The 22393-nt window shown below is 45.5% G+C and overlaps 1 non-coding gene across 1 annotated transcript; it reads left to right on the forward strand.

Annotated features, from left to right (window-relative positions):
* The first annotated feature begins 20538 nt into the window (after window positions 1–20538).
* On the forward strand, window positions 20539–20644 carry LOC121457248. Its single transcript, XR_005975740.1, has one exon. It is a non-coding gene; the product is annotated as a U6 spliceosomal RNA (small nuclear RNA).
* The last annotated feature ends 1749 nt before the right edge of the window (window positions 20645–22393 follow it).

Below are 22393 nucleotides of genomic sequence, written 5' to 3' on the forward strand. Positions count from 1 at the left end.
CAGGGAAGCATTCTATAAAGCTTGTATAGAACTTGGATGCCACAAAATCCAGGTTATAGATTTTCTGTCTGTAAATCAAAATTTGATCTTTATATGGATGCATTCAACTATAAGCCATGCAATAAATTTAAATTTAAATCTGTGTGGGTTTTATATTCTTTGCGATAGAACGATAAAATCCTGGTGCAGAAGTCATGAATTCAGCCTCAGGCCTCTAGGCAGCCCCATGATTAAGTCATCCTAGGCAGGTAATCGTCCATCCCAAGGAAAGTCTGTATATGCTCAGCGATCCGTTCTTGTAACGATCTCCCATCCGAAACTTCATTACATCGACTTTCAGGGCTTTCCTTTCCCTCAGATCCTAGCTCCTCTGACTTCCGTGGTTGCTCGTCTCATGGTAAGGCTTCTGCGGTGAACATCCTCAGGCCATCGTCGGGTCCTGATGAGAAAGCATCATTAACACTATTTGCACATATTAACTATTTTCTTTCTTCTCTTTTCTCTCCTCATTAGAGTATAATGATTTGTTATTGAATTGGCCATTTAACTGATATCTATATATGGTGCAGAATATTGGCAAAGCAAAAAATGACCTCTGGGCCAGGCGGTGGTGGCACATGCCTTTACTTCCAACACTCAGGAGGCAGAGGCAGGCAGATCTCTGTGAGTTCAAGGCCAGCCTGGTCTATAGAGCGAATTCCAGGATAGCCAGAGTTGTTACACAGAGAAACACCAAAAATAAAGAAAATAAATAAATGAATGAAACAAAACAAAAAATAAAATTAAAAAATTTTAAACTGAACTCATAGATAAATGATTTGCAGTTGAGTCATGTTTAATGATGTTTCTTAGAGAATATTGTCAATATTCTTTCTAGTGGTTCAACTTTTTTTTTTTTTTCCCCTCTGTGCAACAGTCCTGGCTATCCTAGATCAGGCTCTCCTCAAACTTTCCATTCATGAAATACTCCTTAAGACAGGGACTGTTGTTTAAGGTATTACATTAATTTATGGTGTGGAAGATTTGTTTAATGATACAAAGATGTGTTGCGTTCTTTTATGTTGCATTTGTTTAACTCTGTGAAGCTGTGTTACCCGATTGTTCTAATAAAGAGCTGAATGACCAATAGCGAGGCAGGAGCAAGAATACATGGGGCCGTCAGGCAGAGAAAATAAATAGAAGGAGAAAGACAAATGAGAGAAGAGAAAGGGCGAGAAAGGCAGGAGAGGAGGACACCAGGGGCTAGCCACCAAGCCACACAGCCAGCCACAGAGCAAGAAGGAAAGAAAGGTATATAGAATAGAGAAAGAAAAGCCCAGAGGCAAAAGGTAGACTAGAAACAAGCCAAACTAAGGTCGGGTGTTCATAAGTGTGGATAAGTCTTTGCGTATTTATTTGGGAGCTGGGTGGCAGGCCTCCAAAGACTTTAAAAAAAAAAAGTCAACTACCAGGGACAGCGTTAATTTTTTCTTTTGAGACAGGGTCTCACTATGTAGACTAGGCTGGCATCAAACTCACAGAGGTCTTCTGCCTGCCTCTGCCTCCAAAGTGCTGGGATTAAAGGTGTGTGCCACTGCCCAGTCTTAATTTCTTGTCTGTCTAGACAGCATGCTTTTTCTCCCTCTTTCCCTGCAAAGCTGAATCACCTGTAGTTTCAGATTATTTAAATACTGCATGCAAACAAGAAGAAGCAGGCCTCAGAGATGGGGAGGATGGCCAGGGTACCAGGCATATGGGAAACAGGAAAGAGATGGGGAGAATGGCCAGGGTACCAGGCATATGGGAAACAGGAAATGAAGAAGACACAAGAGAAAAAGAAACACGGTCAAGGGCCTCCCCTGCCCCCAGTCGTATACACATTTACACTCTATCTTGAAGAAGAATTAGTTATTTGTGGAAATCAAAGAAGCACTATGGTTTAAGTTGGGTTTTCTAAGGGTGCAGGCCAGGTCAGCAGAATCAACGGGGTGTGTGGAAGAATTGCAGAAGCAGGAAGTGGAAGGGAGTGGCCCAGGGCTTGGGCTGTGGCAGTGGTACAGAAGAGAAGGAAGGAGGGCAGAATTTTCTTCTTTAAAAGTTAATTTATTTTATGTGTAAGTGTCTGCTTGTATGTCTGTGCACTCTATGCGTACTTGGTGCCCATGGAGGCCAGCTTACGGAACTGGACGTATACTCAGATGGCTACGAGCTAGCAGGTGTGGTACCAGAAACGGAACCGAGGTCCTCTGCAGAGTATTGGGAGTGCTTCTAGCTGCTGAGTCATCTCCCCAGCCCTCTTCTTTCCAATGGTACTGAATCCTCAGCCTCGTGAATGCTTGAGTGGGTGGCAGACTATGGAAGGTGAATCAAAGACTAGCTGGACGTGTGAGGCACGTTCATAACAGCAGCACTCAAGAGTCAGAGCAGTGATTTATGCTCTGTTTCTGATATATATCTTGGGAGCTGAGACAATGCCCGACACGGCCAACCAGTCCTGCCTCTCTGTGTCACCTTAGGCTTCTCTCATGGAGTCATGCATCATCCCTTGTCTGTGGTAACAGAAACCATCTCTGGATATTTAAGAAAAAAAAAAAAAAAGTAATTGTGGGCTAGTGGGGTGACACATTTGGGAGGTGGAGGCAGGAAGATTAGGAGAAACTCTATCTCAAAACAAAACAAAAACTCCAATGAAGTTGGGCAGTGGTGTAAATCCCAGAACTCAGGAGGCAGAGGCAGGCAGATCTCTGGAGTTCGAGGCCAGCCTGGTCTACAGAGTGAGTTCCAGGACTGGCTCCATAGCTACTGAAAACCCTACCTCGGAAAACCAAACCAAACAAGCAAACAAATAAAACAAAACCAGCAATAATAAAACCAAAAAAGGAATTCTGAAATATGCATGAGGGCTGGTTAAAGCCCTTGACATGAGTCAGGCGTGGTGATGCGCACGTTGGGAGGCAGAGGCAGTGTAACTCAGTAGGTACACTGTTTTACCTACTGAGTTCCAGAACTGGCAGGGCTACATAGTGAGACCCTCTCTCGGCAAAACAAAACAAAACAAAACAAGCAAGCAAACAAACAAAATATGCTTTGACATGAAAGAATAAGAGTTGGGATTCAGATCTGCAGAACCCATGTAAATGCCGAGTGCCTGCTTATACTCCCAGTTTTGAGAGGTGGAGACAGGACCTGCAGAGTAAGCCGATTGTGAGAGTCACCACATTGGGAAACTCTGGGTTTTGAATGAGAGATCCTGCCTCGATGAATAAGGTGGAGGGGTGACTCAGGACAACTCCTGACATCAACTTCTGACCTCCACATGCATGAGCACACACACATGCCCATATATGGGTAAATATGCACAAATACATCACACACACATAAAAATGGAAGGAAAAGAAGGTGTATGAGAGCATTCTTGTTAGTATTTAGCTTCTATTCTTCCCTTTTAAACTCAGTATCAGAAGAGTTTATATTTGACCTCTGAAAATGAAGACCACATTTCCCCGCCTCCCTTGTAGCTATGTCTGGCTAACCAATAGGGTAGAGGTAGAAATAGCATGTATAGTTTCTTAGATTTATTCTTCAAGAATGGAATTATATACTTCTCCCCCTTTCCCATGATTTGTGGGACCTTTGTGGTCTATACCCACAGGATGGCAAAGTGGATATCTAGAAGCACTCAGGGAGACTCAGGTCCTAATTGGCAATATCCACACTTCCATTTGGAAGACAGACTCTTGCCTTAAGTGCCCACGGTTGCTGGTTTCTTCTACATGCACCTGAATCCATTTCTTTTGACATTTTGGTTGTGAGCCTAGCCTTTAATGGCTGAAACATCTCCAACATTTGAATCCACACCTCAATGTACAGATCAGTGTTAGGGGGCCAACAAAATGACAAGCTTGAAAAAAGTTGGGTCCAAGGAGCTGTGGAGTTGAGATGACAGACTGCACAGTGTCAGTGACACTCTGCTGCTGCTGGTAGCAGTCTGACTCCCAGATGTCCCTGGTCTCTGACTTGCTCCCTTTAGATACAAACCCCAGGCAAGGATCATTTTATTACTCATGTTAAAACTTGTGTTTGCTTTGCAAGGACACCAAAGGGCAGGTGGATGGCCTTCTGCTTCTGTGTGGGCATCAGCATTGGAGGTGTGTGCCAGGAGTAGTCTATACAACAAATATAACACAGAATTTCCCCCAAAGGAAAATTGGGCTCCAGTAAAAAAGGAAAATGGATTAGTAGCTTTTTCATTGCCTTGACAAAATTCTGTACAAAAAAAAAACCCTTAAAGCCTGGTGGTGGTGGCGCACGTCTTTAATCCCAGCACTCGGGAGGCAGAGGCAGGTGGATCTCTGTGAGTTCGAGACCAGCCTGGTCTACAAGAGCTAGTTCCAGGACAGGCTCCAAAATAACCCCACAGAGAAACCCTGTCTCGAAAAACCAAAAAAAAAAAAAAAAAAAAAAACCTTAAGGAGATATGTTAGTTATTCATCTTGTTCTGACCAAATATCTGAAAGGAAGCAATTTAAGGGAGGAAGGGTTTATTTTGGCTTACAGTTTTAAGCAACACAGTCCTCAAGGCAGAGGAAGGCATGATGGCAGGGCCATGAGGTAACTAGACATACTGTATTGATGAAAATGGCCCCCATAGACTCATAGGGAATGGTATGATTAGGAGGTGTGGCCTTGTTGGAATAGGTGTGGCCTTTTTGAAGAAGTGTGTCACTGGGGGCGGGCTTTGAGGTCTCAGATGCTCAAGTCAGATCCAGTCTCTCTCTCTCTCTTTTTCTTCTCTTTTATTTTTTAAAAATAATTTATTTAACTTTATTTCACGTGCATTGGTGTGAAGCTGTCAGATCCCCTGGGACTGGAGTTACAGACAGTTGTGAGCTGCCATGTGGATGAATTTGAACCCAGATCCTCTGGAAAAGGAGCCAGCACTCTTAACCTCTAAGCCCTCTCTCCAGCCCCCAGTGTCTCTCTCTTCCTGCTCCCTGCTGACCCAGACACAGAACTCTCAGTTACCTTCCAGCACCACGTCTGCCTGCACGCTGCCACGCTTTCTGCCATGATGACAATGGACTAAACCTCTGGACTATAAGCCAGTTCCAATTAGATGCTTTCCTTTATAAGAGTTGCCATGGTCATGGTGTCTCTTGACAACAATAGGACATTGACTAAGACAATTGGCAATGAGGGAACAGAAGGCAGACAGAAAGTGTGATGGGGCTAAGAAGCCCCAGGCCTGCCTCTAGTCACTCATATTCTCCACGTAGGCTCCGCTTTTTCAAGGTTCTACGAGTTTTTAAAACAGCACTTCTGCTGGAAACCAAACGTTAGAATGCATGAGCCTCCAGAGGTAAAGGCTGCTCTTCCAGAGGTCCTGAGTTCAATTCCCAGCAGTCACACGGTGGCTCACAACCATCTGTAATGAGATCTGGTGCCCTCTTCTGCCATGCAGGCATGCGTGCAGGCAGAACACTGCATATATTAAAAAAAAAAAAGAATGCATGAGCCTCTGGGGTACATTTCACAGTCAGTGTGTATCAGAGGGGTTTATTTGGCTCATGGGTTTAGGGTGCAGTCTGCCATGACAGGGAAGACATGCCAGCAGGTGTGTGAGATGCCCAACCGTGTTGCAGAGATAGATAATACAGGTGCTCTGCTCACTTTCTCCTGTATTTATGTATGTGTTTTATGCTTGTGTGTGTGTGTCTACATGCCAAGGCACGAACACAGAGATCAGAGGACAGCCTGCAAGATTTGTTTCTCTTTCTACCATGTGGGTTCAGGTTATTGATCTGTGGTCACAAGACTTGGCAACAAGTGCCTTTACCCAGTGAGCGATGTTGTCCCTTCTTCTGTTTATTCAATTTGGGACCTCAATCCATGTCTTGGTGCTGGCCATAATCAGGTTGGGTCTTCCCGTGCCATTTAAACCTCTCTGGAAGCACCCTCAGACACATCCAGAGGTCTGTATCCTAAATGCACTCAAGTTGACAATGAGGTATAGCCCTCGTAGATGGGAAGGAAGAAAGGCGGGCAGCCGGGACACCAGCAAATGCCCTCCGCATCACCCTTCTTCCTTCTGCTGAATCGAGACTGACTGAGAGAAATATCAAGAAGTATTTTCCCACTTAGCATTTTTCTGGTCCAATGGGTCCACTTTGCCACCAAGCTTTGCTCTTCCTTTCACAATATCCGTATGTGGCAAGCGTTCATCATTTCTTCCTGGAAACCCCGCTGTAAGCAGAGCCCTTCAGAGAGAGGCTGGTTAGAACTCGCGGGCGGCTGCACCCTCCTCCTCGGCGCCCGCATCACGAGGAAGAGCGGCGGCATTGTGTACAAGCCTCAATCAAAAGTCTTTCTTTGGATCTTCAAAACACTTAAGAATAGCAGGAGTTGTTTTTTTTTTCTTTCTTCTTCTGTGTATAAAAAGAAGTTCTCAGCCACAAAAAAGTTATTAGTATTCGTTCAAAAGCCAGTATCTGTCTTGGCAATCTTGTATTTTAACACATTTTTTTTTCTTTTTAGAAAAAGAGTTGCAAAGATTCAATTCCTTAATTTATCTGAAAGAAAAAGAGTTCAAGTATTTCTCATCTGACAGAAAGCTCTCAGATGAGCACAAACTGCAGTTGTTAGAAATGAGTATTTCCTGTAATCTGGTCAATCTCACTATCGTTCTCTTGCAATTATCTGACAATTTCTGGGAAATAATTTTCCACATCTGTCTTTGCTGTTGTTGTTTTTGTTTGTTTGTTTTGTCTTTTAGACAGAGTATCTCTACATAGTCCTGGCTGTCTTGGGACTCACTGTGTAGGATAGGCTACCTCTGTCTGGGTTAAAGTCATCCGCCACCACGCCCAGTTCCATATCTGTTTTTTTTTAAATGCTGCCCAATTTAATAACGCAAACTGACATTTCAATAATGTATAAATAAACCTCATTATAGCTCAACATTTTGTGAAGAAAGTATTCACGGTCCCTGAATAAAACATCTAGTTTTGCAACTCCAACACTTTCATAAAAATACTTTTTTTGGCATGTGTACGGACGGACACACGTGTGTGCAGGTTTAAATGTGCACATATAAGGGTGTGTGCACACACATGCGTGCGCACGTAGAGCCCAGAGGTTGAGATTTGGGGTCTTCCTCAATCACTCACCATTTTATTGACTGAGGCGGCTTCCCTTGCTGAGCCCCCTTGCTGAGCCTGGAGCTCACCAGCTTTTCTAATCTAACAACCCAACTTGCTTATTCAATGAGTTTAGCTATCCAGCTTGCTCTGGGGATCTTCTGGCTCTAATTCCTGAGGACTGGGATTACAGGTAGGCCACCAAACTTGCCTGGTTTGTTTGTTTGTTTTTGTATGGGAGGTGGGGATTTGAACTCTGTTGCCTGTCTAGTGTGTTATCCACTGATTAATACTTTTTTTTGGTTTTTGGAGACAGAGTTTCTCTGTATAGTTCTGCTGTCCTGAGACTTACTCTATAGAGCAGGCTGGCCTTGAACTCACAGAGATCCACCGCCTCTGCTTCTCAAGTGCTGGGATTAAAGGCATGAGCCACCACTGCCCGGCATAATTGATATTTTCTTTTAAAAAAGATTTTATTTATTATTTATGTGAATGTATGTGTATCTGTTAGTGCAGATTCTCACAGAGGCCAGAAGAGGGCATCAGATCCTCTGGGGTTGAAGTTACAGGTAGTTGTGAGCTTCTAGACATGGGTTCTGAGAGCCCAATTCAGGTTCTCGGGAAGGGCAGCAAGTGCTCCAATACAGCTCTGATTAATACTTAAACATTAAGTTTTAGCAGGGCAGTGGTGGCGCACGCCTTTAATCTCAGCACTCAGGAGGCAGAGGGAGGCAAATCTCTGTGAGTTTGGGGCCAGCCTGGTCTACAGAATGAGTTCCAGGATAGTCAGGGCTACACAGAGAAACCCTATCTCAAAAAAAAAAAAAAAAAAAAAAGAACGAAAGAAAGAAAGAGACCAAATCAAACCAAAACAAAACATAAAGTTTTGCATTTTTGAAAGCTTTATTTTGAGACAGTGTCTAAGACTTACCTCAATACTTGCCAGGTATCAAGGAGACTTAAACTTCTGATTGGCCTCGATTGCCCAGTGCTAAACTATGGGCATGCCCCTCCATGCCTGGTTCATGTGCTGCTGGAGACCAAACCCAGGGCCCTGTGCATACTAAGCAAGCAACGCACCAGCTCAGCCTTATTCCCAGCCCTTTCTTTCTTTTTTTTAAAAATATTTACTTATCATGTATACAATATTCTGTCTATATGTATGCCTGCAGGCCAGAAGAGGGCACCAGACCCCATTACAGATGGTTGTGAACCACCATGTGGTTGCTGGGAATTGAACTCAGGACCTTTGGAAGAGCAGGCAGTACTCTTAACCTCTGAGCCATCTGAGCTATCTCTTCAGCCCCTTTACTTTCTTTTCTGAAGATCTTGCTATATTGCCCAGGCTGGACCCGAACTCCTGGACTCTAGCCGGTCCTCCGGCCTCAGGCCTTCCAAGTGGCTGGGACTGCAGGCACGTGCCGCCAGGCCCAGTGTTTCATCTCTAATGGAAAGCTGTGTAACCTGTCGGGAGATCTTTAAAAAAGTCATTGTTTACTACACTTATGAAAACTGTAAAGAATATGGGAATTAGCAATCTCCCCACTCCCTACAGATCTGAGATTATTTGTGTTTTATGTTCTGCCACACACCACAGGGTACTTTTGGCTACTTTCGATTTCAAATACAGTTACAGAGCTGCGCAGATCCAAGGGGAGTGGTAAACTCAGGATAAGACAAGGGCTTAAAAAAACAGTTATTGTTGTTTTTTAAGTAGGATCTCACTAGTAGCCCTGGCTGGTCTGAGGCTCACTATGTAGATCAGGCTAGTCTTGAACTCACAGAGATCCTCCTTCCTCTGCCTCCTGAGTGCTGGTAGTAAAGGCACGTACCACCACCACCCACCAGAGTGAGATGTTTTGAATATCTTAGTAGGCGTATGGGTGACCTTTACAGTGACATTGCTTTAAATCCAGGTTCATCCAGCCAACAGAATCTTCTCTAAGACTTTTTCCATGGAGGAACAAAGGACTGTCAAACTAATAGTATTTTAAATAATAGTACTTTAAAAAATTGCCAGTAGAACCTGTTATTGGGTTCTGTTTGAGCAACCCATTTCACTTGTGATGTAAATTGTACTGAATGTGAAATCCTCAAAAACTGATTTAGAATTTAAACAGGTCACACATGAGCATGATCTAAAATTCTAAGCGTATTTAAATGTGTATAGCCAGACGTAGTGGTTGTCTTGATTGCTTTTGCTGTTGCTGTGATAAAAAAAACAAAACATCTGGAAAAAGCGCTTTCAGGAAGGAAAGGCTTGTTTTAGCTCCAGTTTGAGGGTACAGTCCATCCTGGCAAGGAGCTAGGGTGCAGCCCATCACGGCGAGCAGCTAGGGCGCAGTCCATCACGGCCAGGAAATAGGGTGCAGAGGAGCTTAAGGTGGCAGGCGTTGGTCACCTTACCCCCATAGTCCAAAAGCTAGTACTCAGGGAGCTTTTTATTCAGTCTGGGATCCAAGTCGAGGGAATGGCACCGCTCACAGTGGACAGGTCTTCCCACTTCAATTGATCCTACTTGGATAATTCCTTACCCCTCACAGATGTGCCCAGAAATGTCTTCTAGATGATTCTAGATGCTGTCCAGCTGGCTTTATTAACTTTCACAGTAGTGCATGCCTGTCATCCCTAGCTCTCAGGAGGCTGAGGCAGGAGGTCAGTTCAGGGTCAGCCTGGTGGGTCGGTGAAAATCGTGCCTGGAATAGATAAATAACAATGTGCAGTGTAACGCTTCCTCTTCACCCCTGCTACCCAGTTAGACAAATCTCTCCCTCAGAAACTTCCACAGCTCTGTTGTATCCTTACAGATATCTGTGCATGTAGTAAGATGCAAAAAAAAAAAAAAATGGGTGCATATTTTTGCATCTGTATGCGAATAGCAGAGGACATCCATGGGTACTCTTTAGTTTGCTTTTCTACTTTATTATATTTTTAATTTACTTTATTGTCTCTCTCTGTGGTGTGTGTGTGTGTGATGGGGAAGGAAGGCATGCCACAGTGAGAGTTTGAAGAAGACTACAGTTGTGGGGTTGGTCCTATGGATCCTGGGGCTAGAATTCAGGTCACCAGCCGTCCCACACCCTTGCCTTGTGTTTTGATTTTAAAAGATTAGATTTCTGAACGAATGGTAATGCTACATACACTCAGTTTCTGCATTTTAGATACCTGGGAAGATAACATGTTGATACTTGTATCATGTTGTATAATTAGAAATTGCTTCATTTAGCGTAGAAAGGGAGGCAGTACTCCGCTCCACTAACAGATGAGAAGGGAAGTTGGGGTTTGAGGCTAGAGATGGCTCAGTGATTAAGAGCTGCTCTTTCAGGGCCCGAGTTTGATTCCCAGCACCCACACAGCAGTCACAGGCATCTGTAACCCCACTTCCAGAAGATCGTACGTTATCTTCTGGCCTCCCTGGGCACCAGGCATACACCTGGTGCACATACATACATGTCGATACAGCATTCATTCACAGAAGATAAAGTTATAAAATATTTTTAAAAATCAATCTTTATATCACCTAACTATTCAGTAGTATTATTTTTGGGCTACTAGACAAATTATAGCCTTAGACTTGTTCATTTATACTATCATTTTAAGTATTTCTAATTTTTTTTGAGACAAGAAGTCCTGTTGCCCAGGCTGACTGTAAACTCTCTAAGCAGTAGAGGGTGACTCTGAACTTGCGGTCTTCTGCTTTTGCTACCGCTGGCACTCTGGTATCACAGGCGTGTGCCCCTACTCCTGACGTACGGATTTCTAATTTTTGGCTCTGATTTTAGCATCAGAATTCTGATTTTCAGGATCTGGAGCGATGGCGGAGGAGCAAAGTACTTCGCTGCACAGGTGTGACACCAGAGTTTGGATCTCCAAGGACCATGTAACTGCTGGGTGGGTAGGGCGGCCCAGCTGTAATTCCAGCGCTCTGCAGGCAGGCGGGGGATCCCAGAGCAAGAGTAACCATGTTAACAAGTTCTGGGTTCAACTGAGAGACCCTGCCCTAATGACTGAGAGAGTGATAGTGGGGGACTCGAGTGTCGACCACACGCACGCGCACTCGCACCTTCAAACATACATGCACACACATCCCAGCCCCCACTCACACGCGTGCACTCATACCTTCAAACATACATGCACACACACCCCAGCCCCCACTCACATACAAGCACATGAGGAAAAAAATTGAATTCCAGAGCAGTGGCAAGAACAAAACCATGTTACAGATTTTCTTCAAATCCCGGGGAAGATCTGGTTATTATTTTTTAGTGAATTTATTTGCACATTAACCCCCCCTCCGATTTTTAAAAGTTATCTTCCTTATGGAGAATAAACATTTTAAATCAATAGCTATGGAAAATCAATCACTGGTGTGAGAACGAACATTTGCTAGCAACAGTACAGAAATGATATCTTGTCAGTTTGCTACGTATTGTGTACTTTTATTAATTATTTATTTGCTTTCTAAACATGAGCAGATGGTAAAATTGCACAGAATCCACAAATGTAAAGTGATTTGGGAGCAGGAAATCAGTGGAGATAACTCCTACTGGGGAAAGCGTCGTCCAGCGTGGGGCTCGCTGAGAACAATCGGAACTCCGATCACAGGGAAGCGTTCCGTTGTTTAGAACGGTATCTACGAGCAACGGTGAACAGGCCAGAGGCTCGTGGGCTGTGCACGGTAAGGCGCTTGTGGTAAAAGTCTCTGAAACTCGGGTGTTTGGACTTGAAACCACTGAAGCCTTGGGCAAGCAGGTGCTTTATATAGCCCGGGATGGCTCTGTTGCCAAGCGTCTCCCTCACATCTGTCTCTTCGTTTCCATTCTCAGTGCTGCCGTCGGATTCCAGAGCCATCTGCTTTCTCCCACAGTCCATGCGATAATCTTTTTAATTACCCTCTCTTCCTCGGAGCACCCCCTTTCTGACTCCTTTGCACAGAGCTCTGGATTAATCTTCATAGAGTTCTAGTTGTTCTTCAGACCCCCGAAATGAAGTCCAATCTCCTCCACTAAGCAGGCAAAACCCTCCGTGAATTCCAGCTTCAGTCCCTGTCTGACCTGGGTGATTTATGTCCTCAGAGGCCTGAGAGCAAAGACATCTATTCGCCTCCATGAAAGCAAACAGCATTCTCCTGGCTGAGGTTACCCCTTCCCCTCTCCCGCCTGCATTTGCTATTGCTGGGCTCTTTCCCCTCCCCTTGATCCGTTGTCCTTTGCTAAGGTGGTTTCCTGGGAGCTCCACACCCGGTTGAATCCCACATGGGAGACACCATGAACAAGGCTCTATGGCTAAGCATGTGACCTGAGCAAATCCTCACAACACCAGAGGAGATGGCATCTGTAGGAACCGGTTAAGTGGCCAGGGACACTGCCTCCAAAGGCACACTGCTACTCTGGGAGGGTGTCCTCTGATGCTGCAGTGACCACTGAGGATGAGGTACAGATTCTGCTCTCTCCGTCCCTCCCTCTCCCTCGTCCCGCCCTGCTCTGATTTGAAACAGGGTCTTACATGGCCACACTTACCTCAACCTTACTATGTACATTATGTAGCCAAGATAACCTTAAATGTCTTATCCCCCTGCCTCTACCTCCTGAGTGCTGGGATTTCAAGGCACGCTCCACCGTGTCCAGTTCTATGTGGTGCTGGGGATTGAACCCAGGGTCTCACAGATGCCAGGCAAGCGCTCTGCCAGCTGACATCCATCCACAGCCCTCTTTGGCTTCCACCAGGAGTGCTACTATACTCCGTCTGATTAAAAGTGCTTGGTGGCACCAGGCCTCAGAGCTGCGCTTTCACCACCCAAGACACCCATGACCTGGAAGCTTTGTGGTGTCAAAGCTACCCTGCCCTTCAGAGCCCTCCTACTGTCACAAACCTGTGAGGTCTGCTGGCAGAATATCACACTCTTGGAGTGACACTCTGATCTCAGGCCACCCAGACAGTTCCTCTGATTAGCGGTCTCTCCAGCTGCTTTCAGAGACTTCAGTGAAGACAGATTTTAACTTTTAACTCTGCCCCATCGTCTTCTCAGATACTTAAACACAGGCCTGGAGATCTACTGGAACAGTAGCCGAGGAATGGGTCCAGATTCTTCCCCTCTCTCCCTAGGGATCTAGGATGAAAGAGAGAAGTAGTTTCCATTGAACGGAGTTTTGGTTTGTTAGTGTATATGTCCTCCCTTTTAAATGAGAAAATCCAGTTCATAAATCAGGCATGGAGACACACGCCTGTTGTACTTATCAGTTTTTTGCCAGCTAGACACAAGCGTTTGAAGAAGAGAACCTTAATTGAGAAATTCCCTCCTTAACAATGGGCTGTCAGTAAGCCTGTGTGGTATTTTCTTAATTAGTAATTGTTGGGGGAGGGCCCAGCCCATTGTGGGTGGGGTTTCCCCCTGGGGATGATGGTCCTGGGTTCTATAAGGAAGCAGGCTGGCTGAATGGTGGATTTTAATCTCAGCATTTGGCAGGCAGGGATGGTGGATTTCTGTGAGTTTATGGCCAACCTGGTCTACAAAGCAAATTCTAGGACAGTCAAGGTTACACAGAGAAATTCTGTCTTGAAAAATCAAAAAGAGCCGGGCCGGGCCGCGGCGGCACACACCTTTAATCCCAGCACTCAGGAGGCAGAGGCAGGTGAATTTTTGTGAGTTGGAGGCCAGCCTGGTCTACAGAATGTGTGCCAGGACAGGCTCCAAACCTACAGAGAAATCCTGTCTCAAAAAATAAAACAAACCAACCAACCAAAAAAATAAACAAAAAAGCCCAAAAGAAAAAAGAAGAAAGCAAGCAAGCAGGTTGAAGAGTTAGTGAGGAGCAAGGCCTTTAATAATGATCAGCGATGTGGAAGTGGAAGCCAAATAAACCCTTTCCTGCCCAAGTTGCTTTTGGTCATGGCGCTTCATCACAGCAATAGAAATCCTAAGGAACCTGCCTGTAATCCCAGCACTGGGAGATCATAAGGTCCAGGTTGTCTTGGCTATATAGCAAGTTTGAGGCCAGCCTGGGATACATGAGATCCTGTCTCCAATAAATAAATAAATAAATAAATAAATAAATAAATAAATAAATAAATCTGGCTTCCTTCCTAGGAAGAAACACGTGAGCACTGTGAAGGGTGTTTCTTCATTCGCTAGATTCTTGTGATACTCTCAGGGAGGACTTTGGATTGTCTTGACCCCTTTCCATCAACTGGCTTTTGAAATAATATATTACATACAGACATTGTTGCAATACGTGAAGTGATATGGACTTATGAAAGTAAAACTAGAAGTCTGCAAGAGCGGGGGACTTCCAAAGAAGCTCATGTTTCCTCCCAACAGAAACAGATCATAGCTGGGCCTTGACCACACGTGTGAAAACTGGAGACACGGCTACATGGGAACCAGAAGTGAACTGTCCGCCATGTTAATGATGACACAGCAGGCAGAGCCAGTGTCCCTGAAGTCACCTTAGAGGACAAGCCAGCGGCAAGCCTAGTTACCTCCAGGTATGTTTTTTTTTTTTTAGTTTTTCGAGACAGGGTTTCTCTGTAGCTTTGGAGCCTGTCCTGGCACTAGCTCTTGTAGACCAGGCTGGCCTCGAACTCACAGAGATCCACCTGCCTCTGCCTCCCGAGTGCTGGGATTAAAGGCGTGCGCCACCACCGCCCGGCCAGGTATGTTTTATATACATTAAGTATTTAACATATTTATATTTATGTGTTATTACTGAGAGAGGTTTTTTTTCCACGTAGCCCAGGTTGGCCTTAAATTCAATATATAGTTCAGACTAGCCTCAAACTCACAGCAATGCCTGACTTAGATAGTTGTGTGTGTGTGTATATATACATATATGTGTGTATATACATATATGTCTGTATATACATATGTGTGTATACATATATGTGTGTATATACGTATATATGTGTGTATACATATATGTGTGTGTATATACATATATGTGTATATACATATATATGTGTGCGTATATGTACATATGTGTGTGTATGTGTGTGTGTGTATATATATATATATATTTGTTGTTGGTTTTTGGTTGGTTACTTGGTTGCTTTTATTTTGGTTTTGATTTTTCTAGACAGGGTTTCTCTGTGTAGCTTTGGTGCCTGTACTGGAATTAGCTCTTTTTGTTTGGTTTGGTTTTTTGGTTTTTTGAGACAAGGTTTCTCTGTAGTGTTGGAGCCTGTCCTGGAACTAGTTCTTGTAGACCAGGCTGGCCTCAAATTCACAGAGATCTGCCTGCCTCTGCCTCTGCCTCCCGAGTGCTGGGATTAAAGGCATGTGCCACCACTGCCCAGCAGTTACTTGGTTTTTGGAGACAGGGTTCCTCTGTGTAGCCCTGGCTGTTCTGGAATTCAATCTGTAGACCAGGCTGGCCTTGGACTCAAAGTATCTGCTTGCCCCTGCCTGAGTGCTGAGATTAAAGGTGTGTGCCGCCAGGCCCTGCTAATAGTCCTCCTACAGGTGGAAGCTGTAAAACAGAAACAGCTCAGCAGTGCCTCGAAGTTACCAACAACATCAGCCTTAGAACTCAGTCCGGCAATCAGAAATTCAGAGGGTGGAGAGCAAGAAGCTGGGCTTAAGGAGCCAATCAGGTGATTCTGACACCCAAGTTTGAGAACCAGCTTAAAATCAGTAGCTATAGTTTGGATGTTGAAGGTTCTCCCAAAGGTTATATGCAAAGGTCCCCGTGGGAAAGATGTGATCCCTGAGGTGGTGGACCTTGAGAAGGAACCCCGTGGGAAGTTTTTAGGTCACTGGGAGACATTCTCTTTCCCTCTCTTTCTCTCCCCCTCCCCACTCCCTGGTCCGGAACTTGTATACTTCCTGGCTGTGAGGCTTACTCCACATTGCTCAAGGCCCACAGCAATGTGCCAACTTGATCTTGGACTAGAATCTCCAAAACCATGATCCAAAGCAAACCTCTTCATGAGATCCAAGTTGTCTGCATCCAGTATCTTATGTAAGGGTGACAGAAAGCTGACCAGTACACCCATGTTTCTGGAACTTTGCTAGGCAGAGGCATCCTGGGGAGCTTGTGTTAGAATCTGGCTCAGTACGTGTACTGAATCTGGCTCAGTATGCGTGGTTATGTTGGGATTGGACCCCTCGCTGAGAAATGCCTTCACCTGCAGTGCACTGTCTTGCACAAGATCACGTCCTTCCTGGCTTACAATGAAGACCTGGTCACTGATAATAAACGTTGCTTCTAAGAGGTTGTGGTGTAATTGCGAAGATTTCTGACAGCAGAAGGCGGAGTGGGTAGCTCAGGTGTTAAGAGAGTTTGCTCAGCATGCGCTGGGTTTGATTCTGAGCGCTCTGATGAACGCAGAACAGATGAACTGGAGAGGCACTTAAGGGTTCAAGGGAAGTTATATTTCTATAACAATTTGAGAATTGAATGGCTGCTTCCTCTGGCTTTTTAAATTAATTCAATTTAATTCAATTTAAATTTTAATTGTGTGCATGTGTGGTGTCCACAGGAGTGCCAGCGCCTGCAGAGGTCAGAGGTGTTGAAATCCCTGGAGCAGAAGTCACAGGCAGTCGTGAGCTGCCTGACATAGATGCTGGGAACTGAGCCGGGGCCTTCCAGAAGAGCAGGAAGTGCTCTTACCCACTGAGCCTACGCAGCCCCTCCCTCTGGCTTTTGAGGCAATTGAAAAAGGGAGAACCAACAATCATTAGTCACCTAAACAAGGTGAAGCATGTGGACCCCCTGCCTGCAGCGGGGCAGAAGGCCTAGGAGCAGGACCCCATTCTCACACAGCGGATTTCCTAAGAAGACTGCGACACCAAGTTAGGACGCTGACCAGGAAAGAAAGGAGCTGAGACCTGGGCTAGGAACAACTGGATCACTGAACTCACCGTCCCCTGGGTCAATGCCCTTGGAGAAGGAAGCCATCTGTCCTTTCCTGAGGAGGGCTCTGCCTTGCTGAACAGTTCATACTGTCTAAAAGACCATCTCTTCTTGGTCTGGCACGCGATATCCCAGGTGGGTCCACTGGACCCATTAAGGGAGAAAGGAGCTAGAACCAAAGAGGCTGGTGGACTTTCCTAGAGTGTTCCAGAATGAGCAGGTCTGAACAACCGGGACTTCATTCCGCAGTGAATGAGAGGGTGTGCCTCACAAAATAAGTTTCACAGCTGTTTGGAGGAGTAAGAGGGGGATGGGATTGAGGGTAAGAGAAGACGGGTAGGCGAGGGTTTAGGGAAGAAGGGATTCCATTTGGAAATTGTCATAGTGTCCTAGAGAAAGAAGAGCAAACTGATAAAATGTTCGTAGTGGCAGATCTGTTCGTGTGTGTGTGTGTGTGTGTGTGTGTGTGTGTGTGTGTGTGTGTAGGGATGGTCCTGGTACGTAGGCATGTGTGGGTATGTGTCACAGGAGCCCATGGAAGCCAGAGGGGGACATCAACCACTCACCCTTGAGAACAAGTCTGTTTCTCATCGAATGTGAAACTAGGCTGGCAATGAGTAAGCCAGAGGCCAGCAATCCTCTCTCTTCCAGACAGTGTTGAGTCAAGTGGCTACAGTTCACTTCCTTCCCAGTGTGAAGTCTGAACTCCGGCCCTCATGCTTGTACAGAAAGTGCTCTCACCCACCGAGCCATCTCACCAAGACCTAACTTTATTTATTTTTTTTAAATATTTATTTATTTATTATGTATACAACATTCTGTGTGTCTGCCTGCAGGCCAGAAGAGGGCGTCAGATCTCATTTCAGATGGTTGTGAGCCACCATGTGGTTGCTGGGAATTGAACTCAAGACCTAAGGCAATGCTCTTAACCACTGAGCCATCTCTCCAGCCCCAAGACCTAACTTTAAAAAAGAAGAAAGAAAAAAAAAAGCGGGATGATGGTGGCACACGCCTTTAATTCCAGCACTTGGGAGGCAGAGGCAGGAGGCTCTTTGAGTTCGTTGCAAGCCTGGTCTATGGAGCTAGTTCCAGGACAGCCTGGACTACACAGAGAAACCCTGTCTCGAAAAACAAAAACAAAACAAACAAAACCAAAGGAACAACAACAAAGAAGTTGTGAAGAGACACGAAACAAATTAGAGGCCGGCAAGATGGATAAAGCCCTTTGACTCTGAGCCCGATGAGCTCAGCTCCGTCCTCAGGACCCCTGTGATAGGAGGGGAACACTGACAGATTGTCCTCTGACCTGCACAGATGAGCACAAAATGAGTAACAATAAATAAATGTAATAAAAATTGCTAGCAACACTGTAAGTTTAAAAAATAAAACACTTTGCCAAACTAGTATGTTCTTTCACCTAATTTTGCCATGATTTGGTTGGACTGCAACACCCAGTGATCCTCCGTAGAGCCTTTATGTGTCTAAGAACAGGAAGTTGCTCACTCCCGCCCACTGCCCCTCCCAGGGCCATCACCGACCGACCCTGTGCGAGCAGCATGGTCCTCCTCTCAGAGCCCATCCACAGGACGGGTGGGTAGCGAGCACACTGCTGCCGCCGTAATCCTCATGCTTACTCTGCTATATACAAAGAGAATCTGCTTTGATATTACACATGTAATTTAAAGTATCGCTGGCGAAACTAAGCCCTAATGTTCACTTGACACTAACCTTTACCCTTTAACACTTAAGCATCTTTCTGGCTGTCTTATCAGCCTATAACGGAATGCTCGTCTCTAACTCATCTTGCATACTGTCTCAACTGTACGTCTAAGATTCCCATGGAGACTGTAGGATATTCTTTTTTTTTTTTTTTTTTTTGTTTTGTTTTGTTTTGTTTTTCGAGACAGGGTTTCTCTGTGGTTTTGGAGCCTGTCCTGGAACTAGCTCTTGTAGACCAGGCTGGTCTCGAACTCACAGAGATCCGCCTGCCTCTGCCTCCCGAGTGCTGGGATTAAAGGCGTGCGCCACCACCGCCCGGCCCTGTAGGATATTCTTCATCATATCTTTTTTTTTTCTTTTTGGCTTTTTGAGACAGGGTTTCTCTGTATAGCTTTGGAGCCTGTCCTGGAACTTCCTTTGTAGATCAGGCTGGTCTTGAACTCAGAGCTCCACCTGCCTCTGTTTCTTGAGTGCTGGGATTAAAGGTGTGCGCCACCACCCCCTGATCTTCATCATACTTTGTTTCTGTTCTGACCTGGGTGGGGCGTTCTGCCTCAGGTGGTAGCTGCTCTCCTCCTCATGTTATTTTAAGACAGAGTTTATTTTGTAGTCCAGGCTGGCCTCGAACTCACCAGCTTCCTATCAGCCTCCCAAGTGTTGGAACTATAAATGACCATCACACAGAGCTTAATTTCTGCTTCCTATTCCTTCTTCCCTTCCTCATAGCTGATGAAGTAGCCAGCTGCTTCTGTCATCTCCTGGTTTCACCCCACAGACAGCTTCCCAGTACAGACAGACACTTGGAGCAGCGTCTGCCTACCCCAGACTCTGATCGAGTCAACACACTGTTGATCAGTATCTGCCTTTCAGACTCAAGCCACGAAGCCCCATTTTACCAGAGACGTCTCAAAACAGCCCAGCGTCTCCGACAGAATAAATACTATCTATAAACCAAAATCCAATGTTTAAGCTCCAAATAGGATTTCAAAATGAAATTGTATGTTATAGCTTTAAAAATCACAATTCACTGAAAAGGGAGCAAAGGGGACAAGTTGAGGTTTAGATTTGATAAAAGGAAGAACATTAAAAAATATAGATCATGCGCTGGACAGGTTATTGGAGATTGCCTTCCTCGAAAAATCTTTAAAAATAGAATCCACAGGGCTGGGGCTGCAGCTCAGCTGCAGAAACTGCCCGTGCAAGGATCTGGTTTGATCCCCAGTGTGTGTGGGGGGGGGAGCGAATGGGATACAGTCATTCATCTTGAATGGTTTTGATACAGACCAGTGTGGAAGCAATAGGAGAAGCCAGTACACTTCTGAAGCCCCTCCACTGTCCCTTGCCTCTCCCACTGCCTGCATCCCAAGGCATCAGGGCACAGCAGGGGGGTCAGAGCTGGCGGGGAGCCATGGCAGTGGCATGTGGGGTTACTTTGCCCCAGGAATGGAGAAAAATGACTGTCGCGCTCTGTCAGGCCAACTGAGCAGTTCATGAGAGCAGGTGGCATAAGACGATCCTTTGGTTCTTTCTAGAATCTTGATGAATCAGTCGGCTTGTTGTTGAAAAAAAACTAAGATAGTTACCCCACCCCCAAAGAGACTGTGATTTCAATCTGAGGATGATTCTGATCAGAGACAGCAAAGATGTGTCTTTCTTTTCCCTCCTACGACATGTCCAACTCAGAGTCAAAGTCTGAAACACACAGCAGTTTCCAAAAGTGAACACCACTGGGGATCCATGGGAGGCGCATCCTGGCACAAATGGCATGGTGTATCCCAGTATTGCAGAAACGGACCCGGCTCCACTCCTCCCCAGTTCGATTTCTTCATAAAAAAAAAAAAGTATTTATTTTAGTGCTTGCTTTGGCAGCATGTATCCTAAAATTGGAGTGATGCAGAGAAGATTAGCATGGCCCTGCAGAAGGATGACATGCAAATCCGTAAAGCGTTCTATATTTTCATAGATGCAAGTAGTAACAATTAATGTAAGAAGAGGCTATGAGTTTGATAGAGAGCAAGGAGGGGTATATGGGAGGGCTTGGAGGGAGGGACGGGAGTGGGAAATGATGTAAATAGATTTCAGTCTCAAAAAATAAAAGACTAAAATAGACTTTTCTCTGTGTGTGTGTGTGTGTGTGTCTATATAGTACATGTGGGTGCAGTCACCCACTGAAGCCACAAGAGGGCACTAGATCTCTTGGAGTTGGAGTTAACAGGCGTGATCCTCCGGATGCAGGTGCCAGCACCTGAACTCTGGTTCTCTGATGGAGCAGTGAACACTCTTTTTTTTTTTTTTTAAATATTTATTTATTTATTATGTATACAATGTTCTGCCTACACGTACCCCTGCAGGCCAGAAGAGGGCACCAGGCCTCATTACAGATGGTTGTGAGCCACCATGTGGTTGTTGGGAATTGAACTCAGGACCTTTGAAAGAGCAGGCAATGCTCTTAACCACTGAGCCATCTCTCCAGCCCGCAGTGAACACTCTTGACTGCTAAGGCATCTTTACAGCCTCTCAACTTCTTTTTTAAAAATATATTTAAGAAATTTCTGTGTGTGTGTGTGTGTGTGTGTGTGTGCATCTGTACTCACTGTGTGAGTGCGGGCACGTGTGTGCCACAGCACATTTCTGGAGACCAGGACAACCCTGGGCGCTAGTCCCCAGTTTCCACTTGTCTGAGACGGGGTCTCTTTGCTGTTGTTCTACTGCATACGCCAAGCTACCTGTCCCTCAGATTTCCAGGGGTCCTCTGGTCTCCACACCCCACCTGTAGGAGCCCCAGGATTATAGACACTTGTTGCTACGGCATCTGGCTCTCACTAGTGTTCTACGGAGTCACGCTCGCTTTCCTAGCAAGCGTGTTTATGCACTGAACCACCTCCCTGGCCCTGTTTGTTTGTTTTTAAAAATAATTTAATTTTATGTGCATTGGTGTGAGGGTATTAGATTCCCTGGAACTTAGTTACAGACAGGTGTGAGCTGCCATGTGGGTGCTGGGAATGTTTGAACCCGGGTCCTTGGGAAAGGCAGCCTTAACTGCTGAGCCATCTCTCCAGTCCCCTGTTTATTTAATTTTTTTTGTGTGTGTGCCCCTAGTCTCTTTAGAATTCCCATGACTTTTTTCTTCTGACACCTAGTGACTGGTGCTACAGTGTCAGGGTGAGGTGGACAGTGCCCGCCCCCCTTTTCACTGGTTCTCATGGGCATCTTCTGATTCCTCCTCATTGTTCAGACAGCGTTGTCTGTTTTCAGATGAGTGTCCTGTTACAGCCTCTTTCTACCTTAATGTTCTACACTTACTGAGCTGGACAGAACCAGGTGGGGCGCCCAAGTCCCCTCCCTCGGTCTGAGTTACTCGGAGGTGTTTGGAAAGCCTTTTATCTCTCGGCATAACACACCAGGGCCAAGAGAATGCTTCAAGGCTACCTCTGCCCTGTCTGCGGCCTCCCAACCTAGGTAGTCTGAGTGAGGAGAAGCTTAGGTTCTTGAACCCCTAGGGGCTCTCTCTGGGTCTGCAACACAGATCTCTCTACTCTTAGATTCCTCATAGTTTTGATGTCTGTCTAAGCTTCTTAGCTGGTGATTCTTCAGCCCTCTGGTCCAAGCACACATTATCCAGTCTCAGGGGCACACAGATCTTGCAAAGTGACCATGCTCTGAGAGCGCCAGTGTTCGGATTTCTTGTATCCCCAAAGCCTTTCTCTG

This window comes from Microtus oregoni, unplaced genomic scaffold (assembly GCF_018167655.1).
Source record: "Microtus oregoni isolate MIOR12 unplaced genomic scaffold, Mior012 000015F_ref0000493, whole genome shotgun sequence".
NCBI classification, from domain to species: Eukaryota; Metazoa; Chordata; class Mammalia; order Rodentia; family Cricetidae; genus Microtus; species Microtus oregoni.